This window comes from Malaclemys terrapin, chromosome 17 (assembly GCF_027887155.1).
Source record: "Malaclemys terrapin pileata isolate rMalTer1 chromosome 17, rMalTer1.hap1, whole genome shotgun sequence".
NCBI classification, from domain to species: domain Eukaryota; kingdom Metazoa; phylum Chordata; order Testudines; family Emydidae; genus Malaclemys; species Malaclemys terrapin.
The window spans coordinates 858,134-884,174 of NC_071521.1; the positions used below are offsets into that span (position 1 = coordinate 858,134).

The 26,041-nt window shown below is 43.9% G+C and overlaps 1 protein-coding gene across 13 annotated transcripts in view; it reads right to left on the reverse strand.

Moving 5' to 3' along the window:
- The window catches only part of RALGPS1 (Ral GEF with PH domain and SH3 binding motif 1), a 377,097-nt gene that overhangs the window by 325,476 nt on the left and 25,580 nt on the right, over window positions 1-26,041 (reverse strand). For 2 of the 13 annotated variants that reach the window (XM_054007747.1, XM_054007744.1), the window contains exons 1-2: window positions 16,074-16,278; window positions 13,793-13,909 (exon numbers count right to left, since the gene is read on the reverse strand). The exons of 2 other annotated variants lie outside the window; for them this stretch is intronic. The gene's annotated coding sequence lies outside the window, so the exon portion shown is untranslated. Of the gene's footprint in view, window positions 1-13,682; window positions 13,910-16,033; window positions 16,279-26,041 lie in introns of those variants that run through there. 9 more of the 13 variants (XM_054007741.1, XM_054007739.1, XM_054007751.1 and 6 more) reach the window with 7 other exon arrangements.

The window sequence follows — 26,041 nt, forward strand, 5'->3', positions numbered from 1 at the left end:
ATAAACTTCAGTTAAGTTTGAGGTGTTTCCCAAACAATAACCTCAGTGATCCTCCCCAAAATCTTTAGGCTAGTCCTGTGTGTACTGCTGTGATCATGGCAGACATATCTGTTATGTATTGGAAGGGGGAACAGCAATTTGCTTTGCAGGCCTACACAAAAATGCTAAGATTGGCTCTGGTAGGCTGTTCCTTTTCATTTCAGTGGAGTATTGACTGAAGACTGTCTTTGCTTTATCTCTGAAAATGGCTATTTGTCTCAAACTTTGGGAGGTGTCAACCATCTCCCACTTGTCTTCACCTCTCTCTCAAATCTGTCACAAAATTTCATGCACCAGCCTCCATTTCTTTGATTTCTTCCACTGAAGACTATCATTTTTTACAAGCATTAATAAATCAAGCTTCACCTCTCCCAGTGTTTAGATAGGAGCGGATGCCAAGGCAGATAAAGATTAAATTACTTGCCCAAGGCCAAGTAGCATATTGGCAACAGAGCCAGGAGCAAGTTCTGAACCCTACAGTTTAGCCAGGAGACAAGACTTCCTTGTCTGCACTATTAAAAAATAAATCCCCAACTACTATACACATGCTGTATTAGGGTGGCTGGGCTGGGCCGGGCTGGCCTACCTGCATAGTACAGTATATATATTCATGAACATTCTGCCAAAGTTTAATCAGAGTGTGTGTCTAAGTTCCCTCTAAGCTGCACGGCTGTGCAGTAGGTCATCGAGGGCCGCAACCAGGCAGGGAGAGGCGCTTCTCCCTGCATAGCCATGGCCCTGGCCCCGGCCCCAGAGCTGCCTACAGCCGGTCGGAGAGAGTCGCCTCTCCCCTGGCCCCGGGCTGCTGTGGCAAGAGAGGGCTGGGGGGAGTCCTCTCTCCCCGCCGCAGCCCTGGGGCAGTCTGAACCCCAACCTTCTGCCCCAGCCCTGAGCCCCCTTCCAACCGCCAAACCCCTTGGCCCCACCCCCACCACACATCACCTCCATATTGGTGCACATAACAAAATTTATTCCGCACATGGAAGTAAAAAATTAGAGGGAACATTGGTACTTGTCCTCCAGCATCATTTGTGAAGAAGAGGCCACATATTATAGGCATACAGCCATAAAGAACATAGCCCACTTGGCTTTCCATCTACATTTGGCTTAAATACAATTCCAAAAGAAAAGCAAAAAAACCAACACTGATGCTAGTTAAATGTTTGCATACATAGTAAAAAAGAAAAAACACCTTTACTGCAAACACAGATAACTTCAGAACAAGCACTTTAACAAGGCATTATAGCGCAGATCATAAGTTGTTGTGACAGCAGAAAGCATACAGACATTTATAACTGGCCTGGAGAAAGACAGTTTCTGAAAAATAAATGTAATTAAATGCAGCAATGAAAAAAAATCTACTGAATGGATGGCAAAAGAAAAAGTTTGCCAGTACTCAAATACTAGTCTAAAGAAAAATATTTGCCACTTAATAGTCTTTACAGTGATGAAGGGCAGTAGATTAAAACAAATGTAATACAGTAGTATGCCACAACATTTTGTGTTGAGCCCATTTTACTGTTGTATAAATAAAATAAATTGCGAGACTGGCAAGACTTCAGAGATATTGCAGAAGTAATGGAATAATTACTCAGTAACCAATGGACATTGACAAAGTCAATATTGCTAAAAAATATTAAACAGTCCTCCAAAATGAGCAGGATGGCTGCTTACAGAATCCTGGACCCAGTACAGAAGAACTTCTTGTACTTATATGAGAGGAAGAAGAAACGGAAAAGCCTATGATTTGATGACTGTACCTCCGGAAAATCTCCCCATATATCAGTAAATCTCATACAAATTGATGACAATCACAGTATTTAAAAGAGCCTTTAAAATATTTTACTCTGAAAAGTGACCATATGAAAATTGCCTGCTCTTTATCAGAGATCTATTCCCTGAACAGTATGTACTCAAAGTCAAATCTACCCAGTTTACTGACCCCAAAAAAATGTTATATGCTATTTTATGCTCGTTAACCCGCCAGTGCACCAGATATGGGAGGGTCAGCTCACTTTAACATAATTGTTGATGCATCAAAGAAATTGTTTAAGAAGTTCTAGCTTCAGTGTTGAAGGCTATCTTCACATATACCAGTAAAACTCCACTGAAGTCAATGGGGTACAGAGGTTTAATAGAGCAGAATTTGGTTTGCAAAATCTTTATTCCTGGTGACGATGGATAAGAAACAAAAAAATCTGATTCTGATAAGATTCTCAGATCCCAGGTTGAGTTTACAAGAGCTGGTACTTAGAAAAAACAACTTACAACATTTGAACTGGAAATAAATGATAAAAATGGAACAGCACTTTTAATATCCAAAAATATTTTGAAAACCCAATTGTACGTTCTTCAGAAGTTAAAGTACAAGTCATTTTGAAGTTTATCTACACATTGTAACTAGTTTCAGAGTGGTAGCCGTGTTAGTCTGTATCAGCAAAAACAACGAGGAGTTCTTGTGGTACCTTAGAGACTAACAAATTTATTTGGGCATAAGCTTTTGTGGGCTATAACTCACTTCATCAGATGCATGGAGTGGAAAATACAGTAGGAAGATAAATAGATATAGATATAGATATATACACATATATACAGTAACAAAGATGGGAGTTGCCTTACCAAGTGTGTGGGGGGGTCGAGACAATTCAATTAAAGTGGGCTATTATCGACAGGACGAAAAATCACTTTTGTAGTGGTAATCAGCATGGCTCATTTCAAACAGTTGACAAGAAGGTGCGAGTAACAGTAGGGGGAAATTAGCATGGGGAAATTAGTTTTTAGTTTTTGTAGTGACACATCCACTCCCAGTCTTTATTCAGGCCTAATTTGATGGTGTCCAGTTTGCAAATTAATTCCAGTTCTGCAGTTTCTCATTGGAGTCTGTTTTTGAAGTTTTTTTGTTGAAGAATTGCCCCTTTTAAGTCTGTTATTGAGTGTCCAGGGAGATTGAAGTGTTCTCCGACTGGTTTTTGAATGTTATAATTCTGGACGTCTGATTTGTGTCCATTTATTCTTTTGCGTAGAGTCTGTCTGGTTTGGCCAATGTACATGGCAGAGGGGCATTGCTGGCACATGATGGCATTTATCACATTGGTAGATGTGCAGGCGAATGAGCCCCTGATGGTGTGGCTGATGTGGTTAGGTCCTATGACGGTTTGTAGATGTGTGTGTCCTATGATGGGAGTGGATGGGTCACTACAAGAACTAAAAACTAATCTCCCCATGCTAATTTTCCCCTACTGTTACTCGCACCTTCTTGTCAACTGTTTGAAATGAGCCACCCTGATTACCACTACAAAAGTGATTTTTCATCCTGTTGATAATAGCCCACTTTAATTGAATTGTCTCGACCCCCCACTTGGTAAGGCAACTCTCATCTTTTCATGTACTGTTTTTTTTTGTATCTATATATATAGATATAGATATATCTTCCTACTATTATTTCCACTCCATGCATCTGATGAAGTGGGATTTAGCCCATGAAAGCTTATGCCCAAATAAATTTGTTAGTCTCTAAAGTGCCACAAGTACTCCTCACTGTTTTTACATTCTAACTAGTTTCATTTCCACATTCACATGGATATAAAACTTTCTATATTACCTTAGATACTGATAATACATCACATATAGGCTATAGATGGGATGTAAATAATTTTTCATTAAATGAATCTGTTCACATGAAATAAGCCTGTTGAGAATAAATTTTTCCACACACAACCCCAAAATGTACATCATCCCATGGAACCCTTTCACCAAGGATCAAAAAGAAATAGATTTACTCTGTGACACATTAGGGAAACTTCAGTGATTGTTCTTCCTTTTATAGAAGTAAACGAGTATTAAGTTGAAATGTCAACTTCAAAGTTGTTTGAAAATGATCCAGTGAAACAGTTTTCCATTGGAAAATGCTAATTTGGCCAAATCAAAACATTTTGTGAGAATATATCAATTTAATCAAAAATGTCTATGAAAAATTAGCAGAGTCCTTTGTTTTCACAAACTCAAAGTACTTCACTACAATTTTATCATTTTGACTCATATTACGTATAAATATAAACATTGAAAACAGGTCAAAAAAGTGCTTCAAACCTTATCGAAGATTTTGGTATTTCCAAAACAAAATTTTCATTTAGCAGGATTTTTCAAATTTGCAACTTTTTGTTCGAGTTTGGAATTAAAGAAAATTTCAAAATGTCAGAATTTCCCAGGAAACTGAAATTGAGTTTTGAACGGCACTAGTCGACTTCAAACAAGGAGTTGAAAGTAACTTCAGATACTACATCTGCCACTGAGTCTCCCTACCAATTTTTGTGGATTTACAATTATTTACTTCTGTTTTTAAAAAAATTTTAAATAGAGAAAAAACATTTTATTCTGTCTCTTTCAACTGCAGTAATTTTAGATGTTACTTCTAACAATATATACATTTTCAAACAGAGGTGTGATTTAAGTTGATCCTATCCCTTCAAGTTAAATTATGTTCATTCCCTCCCCACAGAAGGATATGACACGCACCTTTATCTTCCTTTGGAAAAGGAAGCGTGTGTCTGGGAAGGGAAGCAAAATAACTAAAATAAAAATAAAAAAAGACAACTGTTCTCTCTATGAAAATTTTACTTGTGAACTAATGTTAGTAGAGCTAGAAAAATAGTTTACCACAAACTAGTGGATGAATGGGTATCATCAGCTTCTGCAGAATGCAAGTCTTACAAAAATTTTAGATTTCTAGACTGTACGATTATGCAGAAACAGTCCTTGCACATTTGGGAGGTAAACTAATGCAAGGCAGTCTCCTAAACTTGTGGACAATTCCAATGCCTCTACTCTTGCTTAGAGCTTTTCCTAGGTGCCACAGAATGCAAACTGACCCTTCTCTTCTAATTTTTCATTCTTGCCATTCAGAACTGTGTCCAGAAGTTAAACTGACAAGAACTAGGTAAATTTTGCTCTATTCCTGCTAGTTGGAAACGCTAAGAGCATCCACCATGTCAGGCACTGATGCAGAGGACTCAATAAAGGCGGGGGGGGGGGGGAATACAGTAGCAGAGACATCTCTCAAAGCAGCCAGGATGTGGGATTGATAATATAAAGTGGCAGACACCCATCGCTAATGCTGTCACAGCCAGGAGGCTCTGGGAGGAGACTTGGGAGAAACAGAAAACTCTTTATAATAATAATATAATGGAGATATCTCATCTCCTAGAACTGGAAGGGACCCTGAAAGGTCATTGAGTCCAGCCCCCTGCCTTCACTAGCAGGACCAAGTACTGATTTTGCCCCAGATCCCCAAGTGGCCCCCTCAAGGATTGAATTTACAACCCTGGGTTTAGCAGGCCAATGCTCAAACCACTGAGCTATCCCTCCCCCCAGCAGCTTTCCTTCCAGCAGCTAAAGATTAAGGGTGCTTCAAATTTATCAGACTCCTTTTAGGCAGAGGATGATAGAAAAGATGAGGCCACCCAAGTAGCTACAGGGAGAGCATCTCATTAGAAACAGCATGATCCCTTTCCAGCAGTTAAAGGTTGAAGGTATTGCCCCAAATGAGTCCTCCTCCATCCCCATTTTGTTTTGGTCTTTGGCTAGTAGGTTCAGTTCTATTAGGTGTCTGGTAAAATCTCCAAGCCCTGTGTTTCGTGATATGTTTGGGTGGATGGATGGGTGGGATAAATTAGAAAAGGAGGAATTTTATTGAAATGAGGTGGAGTGTGGAAGAGAAGAAAGAGGAGAGAAAATATGGAGGAGGAGGCAAATATCACAATATAGGGGAAAACAGAGTGATAAGGAGATGGAGGAAGAAAGGAAAACAGCAAAGATGACACCATGATTTAGTATAAGAAAAGAAAGAAATGAAGCAAGGCCAGGAAGATGAAACAAAGCCAGGAGAGATGTAATAAGTTACATGTTTTAAAAGTTATTAAATAAAATAAGGTTCAATATGAACTCATGTTTGAATGAGTAATGAGGAGGTCTAGTTGTTTTGCCTGAGATTCAGCGTGAAGGCACTTATTTCAAGTGAGGACTACAGGATTAGAATTCAAAATTGGTCCTTTGCCCTATTCTATTACTAGAGTGCTTAGACATATGAAGCTAACTAGCTGAATTTTGGGTAAATGAGAAGTTATGGAAAAAAGGGAATTCGAGCCAAAGTGCTCTTTCTGCAATGATTGTAGTCCTAAAACCTAGAAGCCTGAACTTCTGACTGAGGTAAATCACTTCTTTTGAAACCTGATTTAAAGATGAAGGCTAAAGTTGGAAATCCTAACTGTGTTGTTTCACTTTGTTGGTTTATTGCTATGGTTACTATCTTTTTCACTCTGTGCAACATAAGACTCTAGCATTATTTTATACCAGTGTAGTCTTCAACATATTCAACAGCAAGGCGAAGCTGTTAGGAAGGAAATATATTATTTCCAGCCAAAACAAAATTTTATTTTCACAATGTCTACACTGAAACAAGCGTTGAAGCCCATGGTATTTTGATCAATACATTAAAATGTGGAATTCAGTAACAGGAGAGCAGGGAACAAAGGTAAGAGATGAACAGAACAAGAACTCTACCTCAGATTGGTTTGAGGGATGGGAAAATGTTTCTGCCTCTTCCTTTGTTGACCTAGCTCAGCCATCTTAATGTAACAGACTCCAAGGTGGAGAGAAAGGGAACATTAAACAGCGGATTCTTCTCACTTAGGGGCTGGATGTGGGAGGGTGTCAAAGAAATCCACAGGCAGGAAAGTTCTGTAAGGTTCCCCTCAGAGTTTCCTTCTGAACACTTTCTCAAGTGATAGGAGTTTGGGAGGCTACACATCTTGTAGGAACAACGCTGCACAAACCTGTGGATCATTGAAGGGAATGGGACCCCAAACAGACAGGCAGGAGCTGTTCATCCTCATATACCCTGGCAGTATAGCTCCAGATGAGCTACTACTAAGCAGTCACAGAAGAGATGCAGGATGCGTTAATGCACCTGTATTTCAATGCATCAAGCTGAGCAGAGGACAGTGTCACAGGCATCAATCAGCTTCCTGCTCTTATCTGCACACCACATTCCTCTGCTCCTCCTCCTTTTAGCACCATAGAGGCCATTCTGCATGCACTTGTGGTGGGGAACGACCAGGGGTTCCCACAAGAAGACAAGTCTTGCAGACATAGGAAAACCAACAGCATAAAACAAATAAACTGGAAATAAAGAAGAGAAAAGCACTATGGAGTATAATGACCATCTACACCAGTCCAAGAGAGAGAATTCCACTATCCAGAGCATCATTCAATGCTACCAAGGAAGCAACTTCAGAGTAATACACATAATAGAAGTATTTTCCAAGTACACACAATGTAATTAAAGATGTCTATAAATCTGAACAATGTCATGTGATAAACCTTATTTAAACTACACAGGTGTGTGTTAAGGAAAGTTACCACCATGGCAAACCTAAAAAAGATATATGGGGCATATAGGGAAAAAAGAGCCACTTAGCACTGATAACTTAAAATAAGTAAAAGTAGTAAAGAAACAACTTAATTGAATATCATGTTCTCAATCCCAGCTGCCTTTTTCACCACTTTTGATATTCCTCAAACCCTCCCCAGAGGACCCTGCTGATTTCTTCAAAGAACATATTGACAAAACACGTGACCTTCCTCCTCCCCTCAGCATGCCTTCCTTTCCCTTCCCCCTTTCCTTCCTACAACTCTCTGCTCCCTTCTCAGATAGAAGTTTCATATCTGCTCTCCTCTAACCCAACCCCAAACTTTTAAGGGTCACGCCCCTACCCCTTACTCCTGTCCGCACACACACCCCCGAGCCGGGGCCAGAAGCAGGGCCACAATTCTGGGGGGCCGGGGGAGACAGGACAGGAGTAAGGGGGCCAAAGCTGGAGCCACAGCTGGACTGCAGTGGGGGCCGGCAGCCGGGCCCGCAGCCAAGTGCAGTTCTGCTCCCAGCATTGCCCCCAGCCTCAGCCTATGTCAGACTAACCCAATATCCTTCTTTGACAGGGTAATGAGTTTTATAGATGGGAGAAAGTAGTAGATGTGCTATATCTTGACTTTAGTAAGGTTTTTGATACTGTCTCACATGACCTCATAAGCAAACTAGGAAAATATAGCCTAGGGGAACCTATTATAAGGTGGGTGAATAACTGGTCGGGAAACCATATTCAGAGAATGGTTATCACTGGTTCACAGTCAAGCTGGAAGGGCATGTCAAGTGGGGTCTGGCAGGGATCTGTCCTTGGTCCAATTTTATTCAATATCTTCATAATTTATTTCGATAATGGCATAGAGAGTACAAATATAAAGTTTAAAGATGATTCCAAGCTGGCAGGTTGTAAGCGCTTTTGACTACAGGATTAGAATTCAAAATGATCTTGACAAACTGGAGAAATGGCCTAAATTAAATAGGATGAAATTCAATAAGAACAAATGCAAAGTACTCCACTTAGGAAGGAATAAGCAATTGCACAAATAGGCAAAATGGGAAATGCCTGCCAAGAAGAAGTACTGCAGAAAAGGATCTGGGGCTTATAGCAGATCACAAACTAAATATGAGTCAACAATGTAATACTGCTAGGGGAAAAAAGCGAACATCATTCTGGGATGTATTAGCAAGACACAAGAATTAATTCTTCCAATGTACTCAGCATTGATAAAGCCGCAACTTGAGTACTACTTGTTGCACCTTAGAGACTAACAAATGTATTTAAGCATAAGCTTTTGTGGGCTTATGCTCAAATTAATTTGTTAGTCTCTAAAGTGCCACAAGTACCCCTCGTTCTTTTTGCTGATACAGACTAATACGGCTACCACTCTGAAACTAGAGTACTGTGTCGAGTTCTGGGCATCACACTTCAGGAAAGATGTGGACAAACTGGAAAAAGTCCAGAAGAGAGTAACAAAAATGAGAAAAGATCTAGAAAACATGACCTAAAAGAAAAGATGGAAAAAACTGGATTTGTTTAATCTGGAGAAGAGAAGATTCAGGGTGGTCATTATAACAATCTTCAAATATGTAAAAAGTTGTTATAAAGAGAATGATGATAAATTGTTATCCTTATCCACTGAAGACAGGACAAGAAGTAATGGGCTTAAATTGCAGCAAAGGAGATTTAGGTTAGACATAAGGAAAACCTAACTGTAAGGGTAATAAGCACTCGAACAAATTACCTAGGGAGGCCGTGAAATATCTGACATTGCGAGGTTTTAAGAACAGATTAGACAAACACCTGTCAGGGATGGTCTACATCATACTTAATCCTGCCTCAGTCCATGGGGCTGGACTAGATGACCTATCAAGGTCCCTTCCAGTTTTACATTGCTATGATTCTATAAGGATAGCAAAGTACTGGAATAGGTTACCAAGGGAGGTTATGGAATCCCCATCACTGGAGGGGATTTTAAGAACAGGTTAGACAAACACCTGTCACGGATGGTCTAGGTCAGGGGTAGGCAACCTCTGGCACGCGGGCCGAAGGCAGCCCGCGAACTGATTTTCAGTGGCACTCACACTGCCCAGGTCCTGGCCACCGGTCCGGGGGGCTCTGCATTTTAATTTAATTTTAAATGAAGTTTCTTAAACATTTTTAAAACCTTATTTACTTTACATACAACAATAGTTTAGTTCTATATTATAGACCTATAGAAAGAGACCTTCTAAAAGCATTAAAATGTATTACTGACATGCAAAACCTTAAATCAGAGTGAATAAATGAAGACTCGGCACACCACTTCGGAAAGGTTGCCGACCCCTGGTCTAGGTATACTTGATCCTGATTTAGCATGAAGGGGATGGAGTAAATGACCTTGAGGTCCCTTTCAGCCCTACATTTTAGCCATTCCAGCCATGATTCTATAATTACCACCTCCATCAGGTTCAGCTAAATCCTGAACATCACCTGAAATGTGAAGCTGAGGTTCCTACTACTAGCTCTTTGCTATGTCATTTTTCATTCCCTATCTTCCTTTTTTTGCCTTCTGTCAAGTAAGAGTCTGGCTTAGCCACCTAAAACAACTCTACTTTTTGCAACATTGCCATGAGCCTGTGACTGGAAAGGCAGATAAAAGAAAAGCCTGAAACAGCCTGGCTCTGGTAAAAGTTTGCAAGGTCTCAGTGTGGCTGATAAGATCAGATGCTGTGCCTTCTGGTTTCCCAGTAACTAGTCTGAAATTGAGAAAGAGAAAGAAACTACATTTTCTGTCTTTGCTGTTCTTTTCCTTTCCCACTTTTTTCTTTAAGACAAAACAAGACAAATGCACACAAGAAGTATCACACTCAATCACAACAGTAGCAACAAAAGCCCCTATCTAAATATTCTCTTTTCCCCAAAAATGGACAGCTATTTGGGAGGAAGGGGGAAGAAAAAAAAAAAAAAAGGCTTTCAAACAGGGAATTTTCCCCCTATGAAAAACTACACAACTGAAAAGAAAGGGAATAAGGGGAAGTTGTTTTATGGTGTTTATTTCAATGGGAGTCATCAGCGATAACATAAAATCTTGGACAACATTTCACTTTTTAATATTAATTAATGTTCACAAAAACAAGGAATTTTATTAACACTGTACTCCTTGTTGGGCCACAGACTCACCTCCTCTACAGAACAAATCCTCATAAAATCTTGCTCTTCCCTGAAAAATATGACAACCTGGCCAAAGAGAATGCTAGGCTAAAATAAAACACTTCATTCTGTTCAATTACACTAATATTAATTGGGGGAAATGTTGGAGAACTCAGAAAAATATAATATAAATATAATATAAATTACATTCAAGTGGTAAGGTTTAAGAATTTGGGGGAATTCTTTTAGTACTGAAGAACTATATGTATGAACTGGACTGTGATTAATTTGATTTAAAGCAACTTAAAGTTGGCAAATATAAGACCAATAACAATGTTTCCACTTTAAAAAAAAAAATCCAATAAGTGTTTTTAAGCAAATCAACATTTCCCCATACAGAGTTTGAAGTCAAACATTTTAGCACAAAGAACTTGAAAGTGAAATTGGCTATATAAACAAAAGTGAAACTAAATTAATAGATTTATATTATTCTAGGTAGGGAAATACAATTAAACTAAAAACATAAAATAGTAACAAGTAAACTGGATTTTTAGAATTCTTTACTGTTCATAATCTACAGCAAATAAATTTATCACAGATAAATAAAATGTGTTTGTGTACAAAATATAATTCAGGTGACAGTATCCAATTAAATTGTTCTTCAAACTGATACCATCATGAGAAGCACAAACTTTGGAAACAAAGAAAAAACTGTATACAGATCATTCCTTCTCACATATTTTTGTTACCTTTTTCACACACCAAAAATAACTGCCACTCCCAGAATCAATATTCAGTATGAAAGCAAGCCCAGTTTTGATTAATAAGCATCTGCTAGAAAAGATACAAATAAACATTGCCATCTTCAATTGTAATCTCTTTGGGGCATGGAATAGGTTTTTCTATACGTTAGTAAACAGCTGCATTAATAAAAATAATTTGAATAAGGCAACAGTCTGCATTTGTTCCATTTCATTGGTTTCAGTTCTATCTATGACAACAACTACATGCAAAAGGCATGTTTGGGTTCTTCAATTACATAGTTCAACTGTAATCCATCTCATTATATGCCAAAACATTAGTCATCCATATTCTCTGAAGCCAAAAAAAGAGACACATTTATAAAATGCAATCAGAATAGATCTGTCAAACAAGGTCCTAAACTGTATTTGTAGAGTGTCATCCCAAACAATGTGTGATTAGTTTCCCAAATTATCTCACAAAGCATCCTCTGCTACAGCTGTCTGTGCCTTCCACCTACCCTCTTCTTGTCCTGCTAAGCAGGGATGCAGTTTACAAGGGTAACATTGTATGTGTCTTCCTGAAAAAGCACAACATCCTTTGAATCCTACAACACAAAGAGCACCTCCACTTCCAAGACTTCATCACACCCTTCTCTTGAAATTATCAAAATGTTGGGAATTCCATCCCTAGTTTCTGAAACAGCAGTGCAGAGAATGAGCAGTACTAGTTAATTGTCCAGATCTCTCCAGCATTTATCACTGCACTGTTCAGAAGCCAACTATCAATATTAACAATCTCTCTGTCCAAAACAAATTTTAATTCATATACCATCTACTTTCTTTTTAACACATAGAAGAGGCAATGAAATGCAAAGGCTTCCTTTCTATTTAGCCAAAAACTTAAAATACTACAAGGCAGTTCACAGACTTCTTAAAGGGGAGGAAAAATGGACAGATTTTGAGATTATTTATATTACAACCATAGAAAATCTAACTGTTGTAAAGGCCTTTGATTCCCTACCCTATGAAGGGCCTTCTCATTGAATGAGCTGGTTAATGCCTCTTAGACTGGGCACCAAATCTAGAGTAGGAGACATCAATACTATAGATTGTTCACAGTATTGCTGCATACAGGGTGTCTGAGGTGATGATGGGAGGGTGCATGAATCCTATAAACAAAGAAACTGAGATAATATGAATACCACACGCTTGCACTGTAACAAATAGGAACAAAAAATTACCTGATGGAAAGAGAAATATATACACCTTGGACAAATTTTCATCTCTCTATTTTGCATAAAATGCTAAAGTATTTGCAAAGGAGGAAAGTGTCAATATTAGCAACAGTCCCCCTCCACACACACACACACTCACTCATGAGGATATAGTGATGATGAGCAAATTGATTGACACTAGTCATGCTCTAGGGCTGGGGTTCTCAACCTTTTTCTTTCTGAGGCCCCTCCAACATGCTATAAGAACTCCACAACCTCCCTGTGCTACAATAACTGGTTTTCTGCATATAAAAGCCAGGGCCAGCATTAGGGGGTAGCAAGCAGAGCTTCTGCCTGGGGCCTCATGCCACAGGAACCCCCATGAAGCTACATTGCTCAGGCTTCGGCTTCAGCCCCGGGCGGCGGTGCTCATGGCCTGGGCTTCAACCCCGTGCAGCAGGACTTTGACTTTCTGCCCTGGGCTCCAGCAAGTCTAATGCTGGAGATGCCAGGTCCTGGGGATACCAGGTGCCAGTGGCAGAAACAGGCAGGTGTCCTGGGTCCCTCCAATCCTGGAGAAAGAGGGAGACAGCAAGGGTGAGGGCCCCTGGGCATCTCAGTGTTAGGGCAGAGAAGAGGATTCCTGGGGTCTCATCTGAACTGTGTGTCTCACTCTCTTTCACACACAGGCAGGGATGGGGTAGGTGGGGGGATTGCAAAGTCTCAGCTGACCCAGCTAGATGTGACAGGGATGGGGGTAGGGAGGATCTTGTGCAGGGGGGGTTCTGGGTCTCACCTGACATTGGGGTGAAGGAGGGTGAGTAACAGGAATGGGGGTATCTTCGGGATTGGCCTCACCTGTTGCAGGCACAAAAGAGATTGTGGATACAGTTCTGGGTCTCACCTGTCCTGGAGTGAGGGGCTGTCCCAAGGCATCACCTGTCCTGGCGGGTGTTTCAGAGATATCTAGAGTATTTGTGACAACTATGTGGAGAAGATATCCCAGGGTCTCAATTGTCCCAAGGATGTGTTGCAAGAGCTGTCAGGAATATGGATGAGGGGGGCAGTCCTGGGTGTCACTTGTTTCAGGAGAGCAGGGGTAAGTGAAAGTGATGGGAGTGGTCCCAGGGTCTCACCTGTTCTGAGGGTGTGCAGCTGTAGCAGTGGAGAGGTGCCTCAGGAATAGCCCCAGGTAGGGGAGTGTTTGTGACAGAGATGAGCAAGGGAGAGCATTCCAGGGTCTCACCTATCCTGGGAAGAATGAGTGATAGAGATGGGAGGCAGTTCTGATGTCACCAGTCCCTGGAGAGGGATTTTGCAACGTAGATGAGGAGGTTTCCCAGGAACTCACCTGCTGGAAGGGCTGGGGGCAAGTGACAGGAATAGGAGGGTGTCAGGAATGGGATATGGGTGTGTGTCCCAAGGGCGTGTGGGCAGGAGGGGTCTCAAGGAGGGGGCAGGAGGGGTCTCAGGGTGTGGGGGAGGGACCTCGGGGTGTGAGGTCAGGCGGGGGTGGAGTGTCGGGAGGGGTCTTGAGAAGGGGGCAGGAGAGGTCTCTGGGTGTGGAGGCAGGAGGGGTCTCGGTGTGTGGGGACAGGGTCTCGAGGAGGGAGCAGGCGGGGTGTGGGGGAGGGGTCTCAGACTGGGTCGGGGTCTCGAGGCAGGGGCAGGCGGGGTGTGGGGGAGGGGTCTCTGGTTGGGGCAGGGTCTCGAGGAGGGGGCAGAGGTGTGGGGGAGGGGAACTCAGAGGGGGCGGGGTCTCGAGGAGGGGGCGGTCGGGGTGTGGGGAGAGGTCTCGAGGAGGGGACAGGGGTGTGGGGGAGGGGTCTGGAGGAGGGAGCAGGCGGGGTGTGGGAAGGGGTCTCAGGGTGGGGAGGGGTCTCGAGGTGGGGGCAGGTGGGATCAAGGTGTGGGGGAGGGGTCTCGGTTTGGGGCGGGGTCTCGGGGAGGGGGCAGGCAGGGTGTGAGAAGGGGTCTTGAGGAGGGGCAGGTGGGGTGTGGGGGAGGGGTCTCAGACTGGGTCGGGGTCTCGAGGCAGGGGCAGGCAGGGTGTGGGGGAGGGGTCTCTGGTTGGGGCAGGGTCTCGAGGAGGGGGCAGAGGTGTGGGGGAGGGGAACTCAGAGGGGGCGGGGTCTCGAGGAGGGGGCGGTCGGGGTGTGGGGAGAGGTCTCGAGGAGGGGACAGGGGTGTGGGGGAGGGGTCTGGAGGAGGGAGCAGGCGGGGTGTGGGAAGGGGTCTCAGGGTGGGGAGGGGTCTCGAGGTGGGGGCAGGTGGGATCGAGCTATGGGGGAGGGGTCTCGGGGTGGGGAGGGGTCTCGAGGAGGGGGCAGAGGTGTGGGGGAGGGGACTCAGAGGGGACGGGGTCTCGAGGAGGGAGCAGGGGTGTGGGGAGAGGTCTCGGGGTGGGGAGGAGTCTCGAGGAGGGGGCAGAGGTGTGGGGGAGGGGACTCAGAGGGGGCGGGGTCTCGAGGAGGGGGCGGGGGTGTGGGGAGGGGTCTCGAGGTGGGGGCAGGTGGGATCGAGGTGTGGTGGAGGGATCTCGGGGTGGGGAGGGGTCTTGAGGAGGGGGCAGAGATGTGGGGGAGGGGACTCAGAGGGGGCGGGGTCTCGAGGAGGGGGCGGGGGTGTGGGGAGGGGTCTCGACGTGGGGGCAGGTGGGATCGAGGTGTGGTGGAGAGGTCTCGGGGTGGGTCGGGGTCTCGAGGAGGGGGCGGTTGGGGTGTGGGGAGGGGTCTCGGGGTGGGGAGGGGTCTCGAGGAGGGAGGAGGGAGGTGGGGGAGGGGTCTGGAGGAGAGAGATGGCGAGGTGTGGGGAGAGGTCTCGGGGTGGGGAGGGGTCTCGAGGAGGGAGGTGGGGGAGGGGTCTGGAGGAGAGAGATGGCGAGGTGTGGGGAGAGGTGTCGGGGTGGGGAGGGGTCTCGAGGAGGGAGGTGGGGTGTGGGGGAGGGGTCTCAAGGAGGGGGCGGTCGGGGTGTGGGGAGAGGTCTCGGGGTGGGGAGGGGTCTCGAGGAGGGGGCAGGTGGGGTGTGGGGAGGGGTCTCGAGGAGGGGGCAGGGAGGTGGGGGAGGGATCTGGAGGAGAGAGAGGGCGAGGTGTGGGGAGAGGTCTCGGGGTGGGGAGGAGTCTCGAGGAGGGGGCAGGTGGAGTGTGGGGAGGGGTCTCGAGGAGGGGGCAGGGAGGTGGGGGAGGGGTCTGGAGGAGAGAGAGGGCGAGGTGTGGGGAGAGGTCTCGGGGTGGGGAGGGGTCTCGAGGAGGGGGCAGGTGGGGTGTGGGGAGGGGTCTCGAGGAGGGGGCAGGGAGGTGGGGGAGGGGTCTGGAGGAGAGAGAGGGCGAGGTGTGGGGAGAGGTCTCGGGGTGGGGAGGGGTCGGGAGGAGGGAGGTGGGGGAGGGGTGCCGCCGTTGCTGTTCGGGGGGTGCCCCGGCCCGCGAGCAGCGCCAGGCGCTGCCTGAGGTGATGGGGGTCCGGGGAGGGGGCGCGAAGGCCTCACCTGGCACAGGCGCGGGGGCGGGGGCGGGTCTGGGTCTCACCTGCCCGGCGGGCGGGCGGGTCTCAGCGGCGCGCTGCTCCCGAAGGCCGAGGCCGGCCGGCTCCTGTCCCCGCCGCAGGAGGAGGGGCGGGGTCCCCTCGCCGCCCCCAGCCGCCGCCGCCGCCCGGCCCAAGCCCCCCGCCCACTGCTGCAGCCGCGAGGGTGAGGACGAGGCCGATCCCGGCCGCGGGGACGGGGCTCACCACAGTGACAGGTAGTTCAGCCAACCCTCACCCCCGCCACCACAGCTCACCAATCAGCGCTGCGTAGAGGCGGGAACATTCAAATGAGCGCTCAATGCGCAGGAGCTGCAGCTCCGCTCCTCTCCGCTGGCTCCTGTCGGGCCGCGGGGCGAGTCCGCGCTGGGGGGAGTGCCCGGGCGCGTTAGCCGCGGGGCCAGGGGCTGGCAGGGGGTGGCTGGGGCAGCGGCTGGGGCAGCGGCTGGGCACAGTATTGACTGGGGCAGCGGTTTGACCCAGTTTTCCAATTCCCACAATCCTATCCTTTGATTACAGGAGGCAGGAATGTAGCATACTTGTTTAATCTTTGGTAGGTCCGCTGCTTCCTTTTAGAGCTAACAGACACTCAACCCGCAGTATTACCAATATATTCAAACCACCTAAAACCAGAGATGGCAGGCGACCAGCTCGGCTTAACAGTGAAATCTTCGTTGAGCTTAAACTCAAAAAGGAAGCTTACAAGAAGTGGAAATTTGGACAGATGACTAGGAAGGAGTATAAAAATATTGCTTGAGCATGCAGGCATGTAATCAGGAAGACCATGGTACAATTGGAGTTGCAGCTAGCAAGGGATGTGAAGGGTAACAAGAAGGGTTTCTACAGGTATGTTAGCAACAAGAAGGTCAGAGAAAGTGCGAGACCCTTACTGAATGGGGGAGGTAACATAGCGACAGATGATGCAGAAAAAGCTGAAGTACTCAATGCTTTTTTTGCCTCAGTCTTCAGGGACAAGGTCAGCTCCCAGACTACTGCACTGGGCAACACAGTATGGGGAGGAGGTGAGCAGCCCTCAGTGATGAAAGAACAGGTTAAGGACTATTTAGAAAAGCTGTATGTGCACAAGTCCATGGGTCCAGATCTAATGCATTCAAGGGTGCTGAGGGAGTTGGCTGATCTGATTGCAGAGCCATTATCCATTATCTTTGAAAACTTGTGGCAATCAGGGGAGGTCCCACACAATTGGAAAAACACAAATATAGTGCCCATATTTTAAAAAGGGAAGAAAGAGAACCCGGGGAACTACAGACAGTCAGCCTCACTTCAGTCCCCGGCAAAATCATGGAGCAAGTACGCAAGGAATCCATTTTTAAGCATTTGGAGGAGAGGAAGGTGATCGGGAACAGACAACATGGATTCATCAAGGGCAAGTCCTGCCTGACCAACCTGGTTGCCTTCTGTGATGAGATAACTGGCTCTGTGGATATGGGAAAAGCGGTGGATGTCATATATTTTGACTTTAGCAAAGCTTTTGATAAAGACAAGTTTCAGAGTAACAGCCGTGTTAGTCTGTATCCGCAAAAAGAAGAACAGGAGTACTTGTGGCACCTTAGAGACTAACAAATTTATTAGAGCATAAGCTTTCGTGGACTACAGCCCAAAGGTCTCCCACAGTATTCTTGCCAGCAAGTTAAAAAAGTATGGCTTGGATGAATGGACTATAAGGTAGATAGAAAGCTGGCTAGATTGTCGGGCTCAACGGTTAGTGATCAATAGCTTGATGTCTAGTTGGCAGGCGGTATCAAACAGAGTGCCCCAAGGGTTGGTCCGGGAGCTGGTTTTGTTCAACATCTTCATTAATGATTTGGATGATGGGATTAATTGCACCCTCAACAAGTTCGCAGATGACACTAAATTGGGGGGGACAGGTAAATACGCTGGAGGGTAGGGATAGGGTCCAGAGTGGGCCAAAAGAAATCTGATGAGGTTCAACGAGGTCAAGTGCAGAGTCCTACATGTAGGAAGTAAGAATCCCATGCACCGCTACAGACTGGAGACCAACTGACGAAACAGCAGTTCTGCAGAAAAGGACCTGGGGATTACAGTGGATGAGAAGCTGGATGAGGCAGCAGTGTGCCCTCCTTGTCAAGAAGGCCAACAGCATATTGGGCTGTGTTAGTAGGAGCATTGCCAGCAGATCGAGGGAAGTGATTATTCCCCTCTATTCGGCACTGGTGAGACCACACCTGGAGTATTGTGTCCAGTTTTGGTCCCCCCACTACAGAAGGGATGTGGACAAATTGGAGAGAGTCCAGTGGAGGGCAACGAAAATTATTAGGGGGCTGGAGCACATGATTTATGAGGGGAGGCTGAGGGAACTAGGGTTATTTAATCTGCAGCAGAGAAGAGTGATGGGAGATTTGATAGCAGCCTTCAACTACCTGAAGGGGGGATCCAAAGAGGATGGAACTCGGCTGTTCTCAGTGATGGCAGATGACAGAACAAGAAGCAATGGTCTCAAGTTGCAGGGCGGGAGGTCTAGGTTGCATATTAGGAAACACTATTTCACTAGAAGGGTGGTGAAGCACTGGAATGGGTTACCTAGGGAGATGGTGGAATCTCCATCCTTAGAGGTTTTTAAGGCCCTGCTTGACAAAGCCTTAGCTGGGATGATTTAGTTGGTGCTGGTCCTGCTTTGAGCAGGGGATTGGACTAGATGACCTCCTGAGGTCTCTTCCAACCCTAATATTCTATGAAGAATGTTAAAAATAAACTCTCAGATACTTATTAAGGAAGCATCTGGACAAGGTTGCCAACAGAGATTATCTGGGCCCTGCGGATGTTTGTGACCCTTCAGGCCCTCTATGACTGTGACAGTTTATCCATTCAAATGTATATATATTAGGGCTGTCGATTAATTGCAATTAACTCACACAATTAACTCAAGTACTGTAGTGCAGTCTCTATCGTGAAAGGGCAACTTACCCATGTAGATTTTTGTTGTTGTTACATAACTGCACTCAAAAACAAAACTGTGTAAAACTTTCAAGCCTACACAACCACTCAGTCCTACTTCTTGTTCATCCAACTGCTAAGAGAAACAAGTTTGTTTACATCGATGGGAGATAATGCTGCCTGCTTCTTATTTACAATGTCACCTGAAAATTAGAACAGGTGTTTGCATGGCCAGAGTCATCCCTTGGGTACGGCGAATCGGGGCAACTAGTCCGTGCCCCATGCTTTGGGGGGGCCCCTCAGGCCAGTGTGATTGGCTGGTGCAGTTGGTCCTGGAAGGGATGGGTCAGTCCTGGAAGTGATAATTAGTCACTTCTGTCCCGGACCCCTCATCTCCCTTGGGACGGCCCTGCGCATGGCACTTTTGTAGCTGGCATTGCAAGGTATTTACATGCCAGATATACTAAACATTCATATGCCCCTTCATGCTTCGGCCACCATTCCAGAGGATATGTTTCCATGCTGATGATGCTCGTTAAAAAAATAATACATTAATTAAATTTGTGACTGAACTCCTTGGGGGAGAATTGTATGACTCCTGCATCATTTTACCCACATTCTGCCATATATTTCATGTTATAGGAGTCTCGGATAATGACCCAGCACATGTTGTTCATTTTTAGAACACTTTCTCTGCAGATTTGACAAAACATAAAGAAGGTACCAACGTGAGATTTCTAAAGATAGCTACAGCACTCCACCCAAGGTTTAAGAATCTGAAGTGCTTTCCAAAAATCTGAGCGGGACGAGGTGTGGAGCATGCTTTCAGAAGTCTTAAAAGAGCAACACTCTGATGCAGAAACTACAGAACCCAAACCACCAAAAAAGAAAATTGATCTTGTGCTGGTGGCATCTGACTCAGATGATTAAAAATTAACATGCGTCAGTCTGCATTGCTTTGAATCTTCAGCGCATCTGGCACATAAATATCTTGCAACACCGGCTACAACAGTGCCATGCGTATGCCTGTTCTCACTTTCAGGTGACATCGTAAACAAGAAGCAGATAAAGTTATCTCCTGCAAATGAAAACAAACTTGTTTGTCTGAGCGATTGGCTGAACAAGAGGTAGGACGGAGTGGAATGGTAGGTTCTAAAGTTTTACATTGTTTTATTTTTTAATGCATTTTTTTTTTTTTTTTTTTTTTTTTTTTTTTTTTTTTACACAATTCTACATTTGTAAGTTCAACTTTCATGATAAAGAGATTACACTACAGTACTTGTATTAGGTGAATTGAAAAATACTATTTCTTTTGTTATTTTACAGTGCAAATATTTGTAATCAAAAATAAAGTGAGCACCGTATATTTTGTATTCTGCGTTAATTGAAATCTATATTTGAAAATGTAGAAAATATCCACAAATATTTAAATAAATTATATTCTATTATTGTTTAATGATTAATTGTGATTAATTTTTGTAATCGCATCACAGCCCTGAGGATGGGGCGGAGGGAGGGAGAGAGAGAGGGGTGGTACCTGGATAATTCTCCAAATTCTCAGAGGTAATTTATTTTATTAGGAAATAAATGTGACTATTTAATAAATTGCTTTACATCAAAGCATTGCCTGGATATAGGCTGAATACTGAGTATGTGTTATACTTGACAATAGATTTGAATGCTGATAAAGTTGTTCATTCAGCATTCGAGAAAGACAGGTGGGGACCAAAACAAAAATCAGGACACATGGAGAGAGACTTGGAAATTGAATCTTATATATTTTCCAGTCTGAAAATTAGTCCATTGCGTACAATGTCATACTCCAGGGGTAGGCAACCTATGGCACGGGTGCCAAAGCCGGCACATGAGCTGATTTTCAGTGGCACTCACACTGCCCAGGTCCTGGCCACCGGTCCGGGGGGCTCTGCATTTTAATTTTAAATTAAGCTTCTTAAACATTTTAAAAACCTTATTTACTTTACATACAACAATAGTTTAGTTCTATATTATAGACTTATAGACAGAGATCTTCTAAAAATGTTAAAATGTATTACTGGCACATGAAATCTTAAATTAGAGTGAATAAATGAAGACTTGGAATACCACTTCCGAAAGATTGCCGACCCCTGCTCTAAAATTTTTAGTTGCTGCATCTCATCCACCATTGTACCTGCTGTATGGCACGGTGATATGTAATGCTGGCAACATTTAATCTGAATCACTGTTAGGGCTTTTATGTAGCAGGTGCACTGTGGCTGGATATGCTTCGACTGCTAGGGAGCGGCCAAGAAGCAAGTATTACAGAATGAGAGCTGGGTAACCATTGAGTACTAGGGGTCGGCAACCTTTCAGAAGTGGTGTGCCGAGTCTTCATTTATTCACTCTAATTTAAGGTTTCGCGTGCCAGTAATACATTTTAACATTTTTAGAAGATCTCTGTCTATAAGTCTATGATATATAACTAAACTATTGTTGTATGTAAAGTAAATAAGTTTTTTAAAATGTTTAAGAAGCTTAATTTAAAATTAAATTAAAATGCAGAGCCCCCCGGACCGGTGGCCAGGACCCAGGTAGTGTGAGTGCCACTGAAAATCAGCTCGTGTGCCGCCTTCGGCACGCGTGCCATAGGTTGCCTAGCCCTGGAATGGAACATACAGCAAGAAGATATTTATACATACAGAGAACATGAAAAGGTGGAAGTAGCCATACCAACTGTAAAAGGCCAATCGATTCCACCTTTTCATGTTCTCTGTATGTATAAATATCTTCTTGCTGTATGTTCCATTCTATGCATCCGATGAAGTGGGCTTTAGCCCACGAAAGCTTATGCTCAAATAAATTTGTTAGTCTCTAAGGTGCCACAAGTACTCCTGTTCTTTTTGCAGATACAGACTAACACAGCTGCTCCTCTGATTCTGAAAAGGACTCTTTGCAATTCTAAAGCTTACCATTCTCTACTATGAAACTGACCTTGGGACTCTATTCATATCTGTATATATAATGATCTTTTAACCAATACTGTCTCTCTTTTCTTTAATATTTTTTAGTTTAATTAATAAGAATTGGCTGTAAGCATGTATTTGGATAAGATCTGAAATATTCATTGATCTGGGAGGGAGTGTGTCTGATCCTTTAGGATTGGTAGAACTTTTTTTATATGAACAAGATTTTCAATAATCATATTTGACTTGGCTGTCAGCATGCCCCTCCACCTGGGTCCCAGCTGGACTCAAGCTCAGACTCTCTCCACCCATGGGGTCCTGCGACAGTGGAATTTGTATGTAGATAGAAGGGAGGTTAGGCTTGAGCCTGAGCTTACACTGCAGGGCAGAGACACACACACACACACACACTTTTACTTTCTGGCTGTCTAGCTGCCAATGCAGTAATACACTGCTTGACCCTTCACATTGCAGCCAGAAGGTCTTGCAACTTGCTTTAAAATGAAAACAATTCTACAAGATCTGAGGGGGCAGTAGCTGACTGGTAGAAATCCCTCTACTGGGTTCCCCATCTCTATTGCATCAATGGGCCCCTGGCTGTGCCCTCCAGCTCTAAGTAAATGAGTGAAGCCTCAGAATAATCATGTCACAGTGGAGAAGCTAATTTCAGCTCTGCACTGTTGCCCTAGGTGGCAAGCAACTGGTAGGTAACAGTGCACAGCAACACTCCACCCACTTTTTTATATTATGGAGCATCCGGGTGCTTGTCAGGATTAGAACCCCGTTAGATTTGGTAGCCTGAATGGTAAGAGCCAGTCCCCTGCCTCAAATCACTCATCTAACAAAACCCACAGAAGGAAGTTGGGGAAGCAAAGTCCAATTGATTTAACACTCCTACTCTTGCAGAAAGTGACTTTGGATCTGTCATGAGAAGTGTTGCACCTGAAGACCCATTCATTATTAAAGGGGTAGAACATTGGTTACATAGCTTTGTGTTTCATACTCGTGTCCTATGCATATTGTTTACTGTGTTCTTGTAACTATGTTGGTTCCAGGATACTAGAAAGACAAGGTGGGAGAGATAATATCTTTTACTGGACCAATTTCCAATAAAAGATATTACCTCATTCACCTTGTCTCTCTTCTATGCATGTGTCTTAACTAATTTCAAACAAAAAGTTGACAAAGTATCATTTCTTTCAGATTTTATTGACACACTCCGTGTTAGTCTGGATCTGTAAAAAGCAACAGAGCGTCCTGTGGCACCTTTAAGACTAACAGATGTATTGGAGTATAAGCTTTCGTGGGTGAATGCCCACTTCGTCGGATGCACCGATGAAGTGGGCATTCACCCACGAAAGCTTATGCTCCAATACATCTGTTAGTCTTAAAGGTGCCACAGGACGCTCTGTTGCTTTTTGGAAAATAGGTTATTTTGGCCCATGCAGTGCAACTGTTTGTTGGATATTTGCTCTAGAAGTGGCCCAAAGTGCTTTCAAGTCAGCTAAAACATGGACATTGTATTATGGGAGATGCTGGCTCATGACCTAAAACAAGCAGTTGGGTTGAAGTTTAACCATATACACTGTACTATGGTACTGTAATTATTGCCACATATTGCAACTTAAATTAAACAGATCTGGAGTGCTCAAGGTCAGCAGTGTCTCAGTGGCTACAATCTAGGTGAAGCTAGAATTGTATGCCATAATAAATTTTGTACTCTAGCATTAACCAATCTTCTGGCTGTGTCACAGCAAAAAAACTATTTTCAAGATTGTAAAAATAAGGAAACTGATTGTTAAATCCAAGATGTCTACATCATTTTACCATATACTGAACACCTTAAGGAATATTTTTGAATTTATGAAAAAGGTATAGTGGATAATGCATGCATATAAATGCCAAGGAAGTTCCCAGATTCCCTACCCCAAGCATCACTGGTGATACCAGCAGGATAGGATCCTTCAATATGAAACTACAAACCAGTGACAAATCTGCTGCACTATAATTTAACATTAAAAATAATTTTCAGAACCTGTATTTTGATGTATGCCATCCTATTGGTGAGCATAGTGGAACCTTCAGTCTTTGCACTCAAGAGATTTCCTTCTGCAATAAAGAAGAAAAACTAATCTGCAGGTTAATTTGCATTCAGATGTTATGCATCTGAGAAATCTTCCCCACACTGGTGATTGGGGGAAGGCCTACCTTGAGATGTATATGTTTTGGGGCCACCTAGAGCCCGTGGCATGTAAATATGCCTGAAGCATCAGCCTAGTGCTGACTCATGCTAAGTACTACTAGCTTGGACTTTTTTGTTGTGTCAAAATTGCAAAGATCATTCCCTTACTCTAGCTCAGGGGTCAGCAACCTTTCGGAAGTGGTGTGCAGAGTCTTCATTTATTAACTCTAATTTAAGGTTTTGCGTGCCAGTCATACATTTTAACGTTTTTAGAAGATCTCTTTCCATAAGTCTATAATATATAACTAAACTATTGTTGTATGTAAAGTAAATCAGGTTTTTAAAATGTTTAAGAAGCTTAATTTAAAATTAAATTAAAATGCAGAGTCCCCCGGACCAGTGGCCAGGACCCGGACAGTGAGAGTGCCACTGAAAATCAGCTCGCGTGCCGCCTTCGGCACTCGTGCCATAGGTTGCCTATCCCTGCTCTAGCTCTTTGACCTTGTCACCCCTCTAAAATCCCTCTACTGCCTCCCCATTCTATATCATGTCAAAACATAAGATTCTGGTCTTCACTTTCAAGGCACCCTTCACAGCCTATTCCCATTATCTCTATCAAAATATTGTCTCCCATGTCCGACAGATCAATGATGCCAGCCTCCATCGCACACTTCCTAAATTTTTAAACACCTTTGTGCTTTCTCCCACACTGCCCTTACTCGTGGGACGAGCTCCCTGTAAACATCCACAAAGCTATCTCATTACCCCCTTAAAACTCTCCTTTGGCATGATGCCTACTAAAAAAAAAAAACCTTCGCAATGGCTAGACCATGGTCGTGCTGATACCACTACCTACCATGCTGACAAATATTGTCTCACTGTTTCCATGTTCTCCCCCATCTATTTGTTGGTACCTGTTGTCTCTTGTCTTATACTTACACTATAAGCTTTTCGGGGCAAGGACCAACTTTTTGTTGTTTGTAGATTGCCTAGCACACACAATGGGGTCCTCCTAGTCCACAACTAGGGCTCCTAGGCATTATAGTAGATAATAAATAACAGTAGACAAAGATGCATTAAGCATTACAAGTCAGTGTTTAGGACATGACAATTTCCCTCTCAAACATGGAAAATTTACACCACACTCACCAAACTAAGGTGAAAGGAGCAAGAAAAGAGTACTGAGTTCTTCCAGTGAAATCTAAGTTATGCTTGGCAGAAAGCAATGTCCAGTCAGCATTATTAATTTGCATACAGGTCTCTTTTACATGAAAAGTGAAAACCGTGTTTGAGCATAAACAGATTTCAAAGGCACTTTCATAAGTACATGCACTTTGCTCCAGTGTCCTTGGCCAAACTGCCCCTCCTCTACACAATGTTCTAGTACAGCTGGGCAGTAGGTTATCACTCTTCACACAAAAGAGATGGCTGCATCTCAGTAGTATAAATATAGCCTATGATGTTCTTTAGGACCTCTTGAAAGGAGAGGTGCTATCATAAAAGGACATCAAATAGCTATTAACTCCCAGATGCTATTACAAGACATGCGCACACTACTGGGGTGGGAATTCTGTTTTTATTGAAGGGTTTACATCTCAACTATTAGTTACTGATACGTAAAAGGAATTAGTATATTAGAATCATTGGGGGAGGGTTGTTTGTTTGTTTTTTTAAAGTTTGGCAACCTGAAGAGTTTGTGATAGTCTGCCAAGACACAAGTAAAGGTGATAAGTTAGCACAATGTTCTGCAGAATGCACTTTTATTTTCTAAACATTCAAAGCTAAAGCTGATGGACTTTGGTAGACAAACTGAAAAATTACAGATGCACTAGAACTTTCTCTTGCCTCTAAACCCAAAGGCACAGGGGGAACAACAAGGGTGTTTTTTTCTCTCTCTTAAGGAGTTTGCTTTATACAAACTTAAAAAGAAATG